The sequence below is a fragment of the Peromyscus leucopus genome, chromosome 22 (assembly GCF_004664715.2).
Source record: "Peromyscus leucopus breed LL Stock chromosome 22, UCI_PerLeu_2.1, whole genome shotgun sequence".
NCBI lineage: Eukaryota > Metazoa > Chordata > Mammalia > Rodentia > Cricetidae > Peromyscus > Peromyscus leucopus.
The window spans coordinates 607,786-616,984 of NC_051081.1; the positions used below are offsets into that span (position 1 = coordinate 607,786).

At 55.9% G+C, this 9,199-nt stretch overlaps 1 protein-coding gene across 4 annotated transcripts in view; it reads right to left on the reverse strand.

Annotated features, from left to right (window-relative positions):
• Sbno2 (strawberry notch homolog 2) overlaps window positions 1-3,220 on the reverse strand; it is a 51,006-nt gene extending 47,786 nt beyond the window's left edge. For 2 of the 4 annotated variants that reach the window (XM_037197828.1, XM_028858543.2), the window contains exon 1: window positions 120-220. The gene's annotated coding sequence lies outside the window, so the exon portion shown is untranslated. Of the gene's footprint in view, window positions 1-119; window positions 221-1,766; window positions 1,791-3,103 lie in introns of those variants that run through there. The other 2 variants (XM_037197825.1, XM_037197827.1) reach the window with 2 other exon arrangements.
• Window positions 3,221-9,199: the final 5,979 nt, after the last annotated feature.

A 9,199-nucleotide genomic window follows, 5' to 3' on the forward strand; every position in this document is an offset into this window, starting at 1 on the left:
TCGCCCCCCGCCCTGCAGCCCCCGAGCCCCCGCGAAGACCCCGGAACCCGGGCCGGCCCTCGCGGGCCGCGTGGGGGTCGCGGAGGGGGTCCCAGCGGAGTCCCGGGCCGGCGCCTCACCTCAGACCCGGCCGTGGAGCCCGCGGCGCCTCAGTTTCCCGGAGCCTCTCGGCGGCCGCCGCTCACTTCCGGGTTCTGGGCGCCATCTTGGCGGCGGCGCGCACTTCCGCTCCTGCGAGGGGGGCGCGGCCTCGGGGGCGGGGCCTCGCGCGGCCGGGGCGGGGCCTGGGTCCCCGTCCCCTGCCCCAGCAAATGCGTCCTCCGTTTCCCCTTCAGGCCTTGGCGCGTGCCCGGAGCCCGGGGCTGGCGCACGTGCACCCTCAGACCCCGCCAGCCTCTCGCACCCTGCAGGCCCCGGCTCCCGTAGAACCATCTAGAAGGAGCCCTTCGCGTTCTCTGTTTTTCAGACAGAGTCTCACTGTCGCCGTGGCTGGCTTAGAACTCACGGAGACCCGCCGGGAGGTGGTGGCGTACGCCTTTAATCCCAGCACTCGGGAGGCAGAGGCAGGAGGATCTCTGAGTTCGAGGCCAGCCTGGGCTACCAAGTGAGTCGCAGGAAAGGCGCAAAACTACACAGAGAAACCCTGTCTCAAAAAGCCAAAAATAAATAAATAAATAAAAATAAAAAATAAAAAAAATAGGACTCACGGAGACTCGCCAGCCCCCGCCGCACAGGCGCTGGCGCTTGTTAAAGGCATAGACCGCCCAGCCTGGCCCAGCCTCGGGTATGGGCCCCAGTGCGGGTGGACGCCAGTTCAGCCACCATCCCCTTTCCCAGCCGGCATCGCGAATTCCCAGTCAGAGCTAGCACCACACAGAAGCCTCCTGTGTCCTGCAACCCTGACTTAGACTTGCCTGTAATAAATAATTGATGAACTCTATGGATGCTGTTTTCTCTCCATGTAGCCCAGGCTGGCCTCGAACTCACAGAGCGGTAGTGCACACCTTTAATCCCAGCACTCGGGCAGCAGAGCCAGGCGGATCTCTGTGAGTTTGAGGCCAACCTGGGCTACAGAGCGAGTTCCAGGAAAGGCGCAAAGCTACACAGAGAAACCCTGTGTGGGGGGGTGTGCACAACAAATGCCCCCAGTGAGGGCCTGGTTCTTTATTGTGCCCCCTGTCTAGGGAGGAGAAAGCCAGGACCGTAGACCTTCACACAGGTCTGGGAAGGGACGCAGGCAGGGGTCACTGCATGATGGGAAGGGGACTCCAGGAGATGGTATGCATGGTGGAGGGAGGCTATAGAAACTGGGGTTTTGAAGTTTAAGTAAGAGTTTGTCACACAGACAAGAAGGAAGAAGGGCTGTCCAAAGACCGCGGAGGTGGCTCAGGGGGTAAAGGGCGTGCCTCGCAAGCATGGGGACCTGAGTTCAACCCCCAGCACCCACGAAAATCCCAGGGGTGGTAGCAGCGCTGGGGAGGCCGAAGCAGGACGATCCCTAGAGCTCTGTGGCAGATTCTGGGCAAACGAGGGACCATGAAACAGTGGAGGCAGTCCCCAGGAGCAGCTCTGGGGTGAACTTCTGACCTGCGCGCGCACGCACACACATGCACGCGCACGCACACACACAACTGCGCCCATGTGCACACGTACAGTCACACACACACGTGTGCACACGTACAGGCACACACAGAATGAAGAGTCTCAGTCGCGTTTGTTACCCACAGGGAGACCTGGGTCTCGTACTCGCGAATCCAGCCTCTCACCTTAGTCCTCCCAGATTGGTGTGACTTGCCTTTCCCGGGGGGAAATGGAGGCGAAGGTCTGTCCCGAAGTTAGCCCCAGCTCACCCAAGGAAAGGCATGGACCTTGGCCACACCCACCAAGCGAAGCCACGAGGTCTCACGATGGGGAATCTTGCCTCAAATGGGGTTAGTTTGCCCAGGCCAGGGTGTATCCAGCCCTGTCAGCCTGCAGGAATCTGCCAAGCTGGGGATGGCTAGGGAATTAGTCAGATTTGGGGATTTCCGAGGAATCATAGGAGTCAGCCGGAGACCGACCGTGGCTGGCTGCAAGTTCGTGGTCCAGCTTTAGATGCAGCAGCATGGACCACTGTGTGACTTCGAGAAAGTCAGCAACCCCTCTGAGCGTCTGCTAGCGAGCAGATCATGACCCTAGCTAACTGCCCCGCTAGGTTGTTCCCTGACTACATTGACCAGTGCTGATTCGTGTTGTTGTTTTGTTTTTAGGTCTCCAGACAAGTCTCTGTGTAGCCCTGACTGCCCAGGAACTCACTCCTGTAAGCCAGGCTGACCTCGAACTCACAGAGATCCGCCTGCCTCTGCCTCCTGAGTGCTGGAATTAAAGGCGTGTGCCTCCACCCCAGGCTGTGTTAATTTCTTTTGTTTTGAGAAGGGCCCCTGCACTCGGCCAGCCATAAACTCAGAAAGCTGACCTTGAACTCATGATTCCCTGCCATCACCTTCCCAGAGCTGGGGTGACGAGCATGGACTGCCATGTCTGTTTTTGGGGGGCGTTAACGCCCTCCACTAGCTGGGCAAGCACCCTCCACTGGACAGCGGTGCCCAGCCCTTCATTATCCAGTCACCGCTAAGGACACCCTCGCCCCTCAGCTTCTCACGCGGGAGCACACCCCAGCCCTAGCTTCCCGTCCACATAGACCCAGCCCCTGGCAGGTACCGGGCAGCAGGTGAGCTGGCCTGGCCCAGCAGGCAGGGACCTAGGGATTCACTTCCTGTTTCCCCACACTCTGGAAAGCCCCAATGTTCCCAAGCCGCCACCGAAGCCTCTCCTCCTCACAGTCCCCCCGGCCACTTCTGTTTTCTATACCCACTTCCCCTAGTGGGGCCCCCAAGTCTGGCACCACCTCTTCCCCCTCCACCTCTGCCCCCCTTCCATCTCCCTTTCTCAAGCTCGATTCGGGCTTTCCTCAAGGCATAAGGGGAGGCTGAAGCAGGAGCAGCTGCAGAAGGCCAAGGCTGCCCCCACCCATCTCCTGGTCTCTCTTTGCCCACACGCCAACCTCGCCCAACTGTCACCATCACCCAGTCCAGCCGTCAGCCCTCCTCCAGCACTGACCCACCTGTGTCAGCTTCTCCGGGTCCCTAGGTGTCTGGAGGCCACTGTTCCTGTACCTGGGACTCCTCGCTCCTCGGGCCCCAGGGCACACAGCCAGATCCTGCCGGGCCCCTGTTCGGGATCTGGTCTGTGCCAAGGCTTCGGGGAAGAGCAAACCTGCCTGACGGGTTTGCGATCCACCCAGCCCAGGCCTTCCTCCTTTGTAGGGAGAGGCCAGGACACCTGGGACACCCACTGAAGACGTTGATCCACACACTGCCAGTTTGTCTCCAGCGGGTCCTGAAGCTGGGGAGCTGAAGACTGGACAGGGCTGGGCAATGAGTGGAAACAGTAGAGAGAGAGAGGAGACGCAGGCTGTGTGGACAGGGGAAGGTCCGGGACTATGGGAGTCATGGGGGAGCTGGGATGACCACCTAACACAACCTGGGGGCGACAGGAGCCATGGAAGGTTGTAGAGCAGGGGTGTGGTATATAGCCAGGGCGGAAACAGAAGTCAGCTGGAGCCAGGCATGGTGGAGCAATACTGCGTTATCCCGGGACTCCAGAGACCCGCAGGGACATGGGGAACTCAAAGCCAGCCTAAGCCAGGTAATGAGGTCTGGTTTTAAAAAGCAAAAAGACAGGGGCGCGAGAGGACCCAAGGGTTGAGATCGCTCGCTGCTCTTGCAGAGAACCCAGGTTCAGTTCCAGCACCCACAGGGCGGCTCTCAACCATCCCTAACACCAGTCCCACTGGATCCAATGCCCTCTTCTGGCTTCCTAGGCCACTGCATGCAAGTGGTGTACAGACAGACATGCAGACAAAATATTCACACACACACACACACACACACACACACACACACAACACACACACAATGTAAGTAAAAAGCAGGCTCTGGGACATAGCTTCTAAGTGAAGCTGATGCTTTGAGTCCTCCAGGGGGGTCTGAAAGCCTGGGGGCACGCACACACATATACACAATACAACATATATAAGCAATACACACATACACACAATACACACACATATACATACACACATATACACACGTACACATATACACACTCATACACACATATATGCACACATGCAACGCACACACACGCACACGCGCACACACACACATCACCCAAAGGCTCAGCTACTGACCGACCAAACCTAGAGAAGAGAGAGGAGCCCAAGTTCACACTCCATCCGCCCCGCATCTCGGGGGTCATGTGTAACCCTCTGTCCAGGGCGTCACCCACCAGCAGACCGTGAATGGACTGAGGGCTCACACGGGCTCGCACCCAGGCCTGGAGCTCTGGGCACCGCAGAGGGCACAGAGCCTGGGGAGCAGTTAAGGAAGGTGGCCGGACCCAGAACCCGCTGTCTGAGGGGCAGAGGGAGGGTGCAGACAGAACGGGACTGTTGGGTTTTCCTTGTCTCAGGCATGTTCAGTGGACGCCCTGAGGCCAGGCCAGCGCTGGGACCCTCAGCAGAGCAGGGACAGAGACTGCGCGGTCCCCGGGTCCTCACCAGCCGCACCGAGCCAGCCTGGATCAGTGACTTCACCTGTTCTGGGGATTCCTGGACCTTCACCCAGGACTCCACCAGCCGAGGGAGATTCCGGGAGGCGTGACTCATCTCCATCCTGGAGGGACCAGAGGGGCATTTGGAGAAGGGCGTGGAGTCCAGCCACCGCCAGCTCAGACATGCCCCCGCAGGGCTCGGGGTACACAGTCAGCAGCTCCAGCAGGTCTGGGGCGGGGGTTGGAACTGGTCACGGGTGTGCCTGCCACTGTGGGTCATCTCCTATCCTCAGGGTTCAAACCTTAGCTCTTCCAGATGATGCTGTGTGACCCCGGGCAAGGCTCACGACCTTGTCTGTGTTGGTTGACCATCTTTAAAGTGAGAGTAATCAATGAATACCACAAATGTAATTAATATCATGAGTGTAATTAAAAATAAATAAATAAAAAAGATTTTAAAAAGTGAGAGTAATCAGTGAATACCACAAATGTAATTAATATCATGAGTGTAATTAAAAAAATAAAATGAGCGTTCGTTATCTCAGCAGCTCTGAGGAGAGTTTTATATAAACACCTCGGGGTGCTGTGTTTACATATGAGAAAGACTCTGTTGTAGATTTGGTGCTGGGGATGGAACTCGGGTCCATATATCGACTTATAGTGATGACTTCAGTAAAAAGTAGCCTGAAGCCAGGCAGTGGTGGCGCACACCTTCAATCCCAGCCCTCGGGAGGCAGAGACAGGCGGATCTCTGTGAGTTCCAGGCCAGCCTGGGCTACAGGGTGAGATCCAGGACAGCCAGGGCTACACAGGGAAAACCTGTCTCAAAAAAACAAAAGACAAGAAAAAAACAAATAAATGAATAAAATATCATGTTCAGGACACACAGTGGCCGGCTGGAGGAATGGCCTGGGCAGGTTGTAATACCGAGGCTGAATCAGGAAGTACAGCTGTGTCACAGATTGCCCTGAACATGGTGTCCTCGAGGTATGAACGTGCTCCTCACTGTGCTCCCGGGTTAGGAGGCCAGGGGAGGTGTATATGCAGCTGGATCCTCTGCTCAGGCTGTAATGAGGGACCGGCCAGGACTGGACTCTCATGTAGAGACTCAGCTGGTGGGCCACTTGCCCCTCCAAATCCCTGTATGCCAGCAACATTTGGTGCCTGGGGTTGTCAAGTTTTCACGGTTGGGTCCACTATGAGGGGCGTGCAGACTTTATCAGAATCGTGCTCACGTTGCATTCATGTAGTTGATGTGTCTGCCTGTATGTGTGTCTCCTCACACATGCCTGGTGCCCACAGAGATCAGGAGAGGGCATCAGAGCCCCTGGAACTAGAGTTTGGGGTGGTTGTGAGCCGCATGTGGGAGCTGAGACTCGGACCCCTCTCTCCAGCCCCCACCCCTCACCTCAAGGTCTCACACTATGGCTCGGGCTAGCCTGGGACTCCCTGTGTAGAGCAGGATGCCGTGAATTTATAGAGACCCAGTTCACCAGGGCTAGGACTAAAGGCGTGCGCCGCCGTGTCCCGAGTGCCTGGCTTTTTATGTTGGCTCTGGGATTTGAACTCACCTCCCTCGTGTTTGTGTGGCAAACACTGTACCCACCGACTTGTGTAGTGGGCAGCCATTCCAGCTTTGGTCTGGAAGGTCCAACCCCCACTGAGGCTTCGGTAACTGTCACGCCTGCAAGGCGGGGCTAAGGGAAGGCCCTGAAGGCCAGAGATCAGGATGTGCCCTGCTCTCTTGCTGCTGGGAACCCGGATGCTGGGAACCCGGACCCTGGAGGTGAGCTGACAGAGCTCTCCAGAGAACACCGACGGACTGCCCTGCGTCTTTCCCAGAACCCTCAACCTATCTATCCTTTCATTTGTAAGTTACGCCACTAAATAAATCTCCTTTTAAACTACGTGGAGTGGCCTGAATAATTTCACCAATAGACTTGTCTTCCCTCCACCTGGCGGAAGAGAAGCTTTGCAGTCATGGGTCCCTTTGGCAGAGGTGTGGGACATATCATGACACGTACCTGAGAAATATGGGCCAGGGCTGGGTGTGGCTCGGCATCGCCATTCCGGACTGCTGTGATCCAAGGTTCACATGAGCACCACAGACATTTTTTTGTTTTTGTTTTTTGGTTTTTAGAGACAGGGTTTCTCTGTGTAGTTTTGGTGCCTGTCCTGGATCTCGCTCTGTAGACCAGGCTGGCCTCGAACTCAGAGAGATCCGCCTGCCTCTGCCTCCCGGTGCTGGGATTAAAGGTGTATGCCACCACCGCCTGGCTCAGACATTTTTTTTTTTTTTTTAAAGGAGGAAGCCAGGAGGTCAGCCTGGGCCACATAAGTAGATCTTAGAAGGAGGAAGAGGAGAGGGAGGGAGGGGTGGAGGGAGGGAGGGAGAGGAAGGAGGGAGGGAGGGAGAAGGAAGTAAAACAGAGAGAGAAAAAACTGGTCTCTAAGCACTGGAGGCAGAGTTCAGGGTCACCCTTGGCTATATTACAAGTTCAAGGCCAGCCTGGGCTACCAGAGACCTGTCTCAAAAGAAGCAAACAGAAACCAGTCACGAAGGTCAGGGAAGGCCTTTGTGGGGCAGTGAACAGGGCTCTGCCCCAGTGGGCTGAGATGGTAGGCACAGGCAGAGAATGACGAGGAGGAGAAATCTGGGAAGAGGGATTGAAAGAGAGCTAGGAGCCAGAGGAGGAGGAGGATTCCAGGGGTCAGCCACCCCGCTATACAGCAAGCCGCGGAGTAAGAATAAAATTTATGGGAATAGAAAAGGAAAAACCCGGTGCTGGAAAGATGGCTCAGAGGTTAAGAGCACTGGCTGCTCTTCCAGAGGTCCTGAGTTCAATTCCCAGCAACCACAAGGTGGCTCACAACCATCTGTGATGAGATCTGGCGCCCTCTTCTGGCCTGCAGGCATACATGCAGGCAGAACACTATACATAATAAATAAATTAAATAAATAAATCTTAAAAAAAAAGAAAAAAAAAGAGAAGGAAAAACCCAGAGGCAAAAGATAGATGGGATAATTTAAGAAAAGCTGTCGAGAAACTAAGTCAAGCTAAGGCTGGGCATTCATAAGTGATAATAAGCCTCTGGGTATGATTTATTTGGGAGCTGGGTGGTGGGCCCCCAACAAAGAGCCAAAAAACCAGCAACAGTTAGGGATTCAGGGTGGCGATCCCAGGCAGGGAGTGGACGGCTCCCCTTGCCCATTTCTCAGATGGGTCCATTGATGTGCAAGGCAAGAACAGAACCCGGGGTCCTGAGCTAGGAGGACACTGTGCAATCTGTATTAGTCAGCTGCGGCTGAGTAACAAAAGGAACCAAGGGTAGTGCTCGCTTTCCAGCACTTACTCACCTGTCCGAGTCATCCCCTTACAAACACTCCTCCTTTATGCTGTTGCCAAGGTCACCGAGGCCTGGAGGTGAGCTCCAGTGAGTCACATGAAGAGCCAGGGTGATGGGGTGAAGCCTGGGTACAGCATGTACAAAGGGCCCGGGGGGCAGGATTGAGCTACACCACAGACTAGGACCTGGGAGGCTAGCGCCAACCTCTGCAGTGGAGGACGACCGTGAGCTGGTCCTGCGGCCACACCTCTCACCTAGTTAACTTAGCCACATCGAGGTGCTGGAAAGAGAACCCAGGAACGCCAGGGAATCTGTCCACCTCTGAGTCATGCCCTGAACCTTTTATGGTGTTTTGTTTTGAAATTCTGTTTTTTGTTTTTCCTGAGACAGGGTTTCTTGGTGTAACCTAGGCTGTCCTGGAACTCTGTAGCCCAGGCTGGCCTCCAACTCACAGAGATCCGCCTGCCTCTGCATCCCAGTGCTGGGATTAAAGGTGTATGTCACCAGTCCTGGCCCAGTTTTGGTATTTTTACTTTTGTTTTTCTTTTGGAGACAGAGTCTGAATATGTAGCCCAGGCTGGCCTGGAACTCACCATGTAGTGGAGGATGACCTTGAAATCCTCATCCCCCTGCCTCCATCTCCCGAGCCACGGATGGCAGGTGTACTGCAGGTCTGATTTATGTGGTGCTGGGTGGGAACTGGAGCTCCGGTCCCGCCATGTGGGCTCTGTACCCACGGAACCCAGCCTCAGACATTTACCCCCTGCGCTGGCCTCCCCAGCGCCATTTCCCCTGGGCGTCTATGGATTGGGACCTGATGGTTCTGGGGGAAATTCTCATGATTGAAGGGGTCGTGAGTTCCAGAATTCCCAAATTAAAGACTCAGAAGTACATCCAGCAGCCACCAGACGTAGTGCGTGCCTGGGATCCCAGCGTGGAGGCAGGAGGATCAGGAGTTCAAGGGAGAGAGACCGGGAGGGAGGAGGGCGGGGGTGGAGTCTTCCCCACCCGGCCTGACCATTGTTTTGAATCACAGCTCTAGGTCCTCCTCATCTTTCCATTTGTAAATACCTCCAAGTTTGGGCTGGAGAAACGGGCCAGTGGTTAGAGCACCAGCTGCCCTACCAGAAGTCGCAGGTTCGGTTCCCAGCACCCGCAGGGCAGTTCACAACCATCTGTAGTTCTAGCCCGGGGGGACTCAACGCCTCCTTCCAGCCTATGTGGGCTCCTGTGTGACATGTGTTCACACACACACACA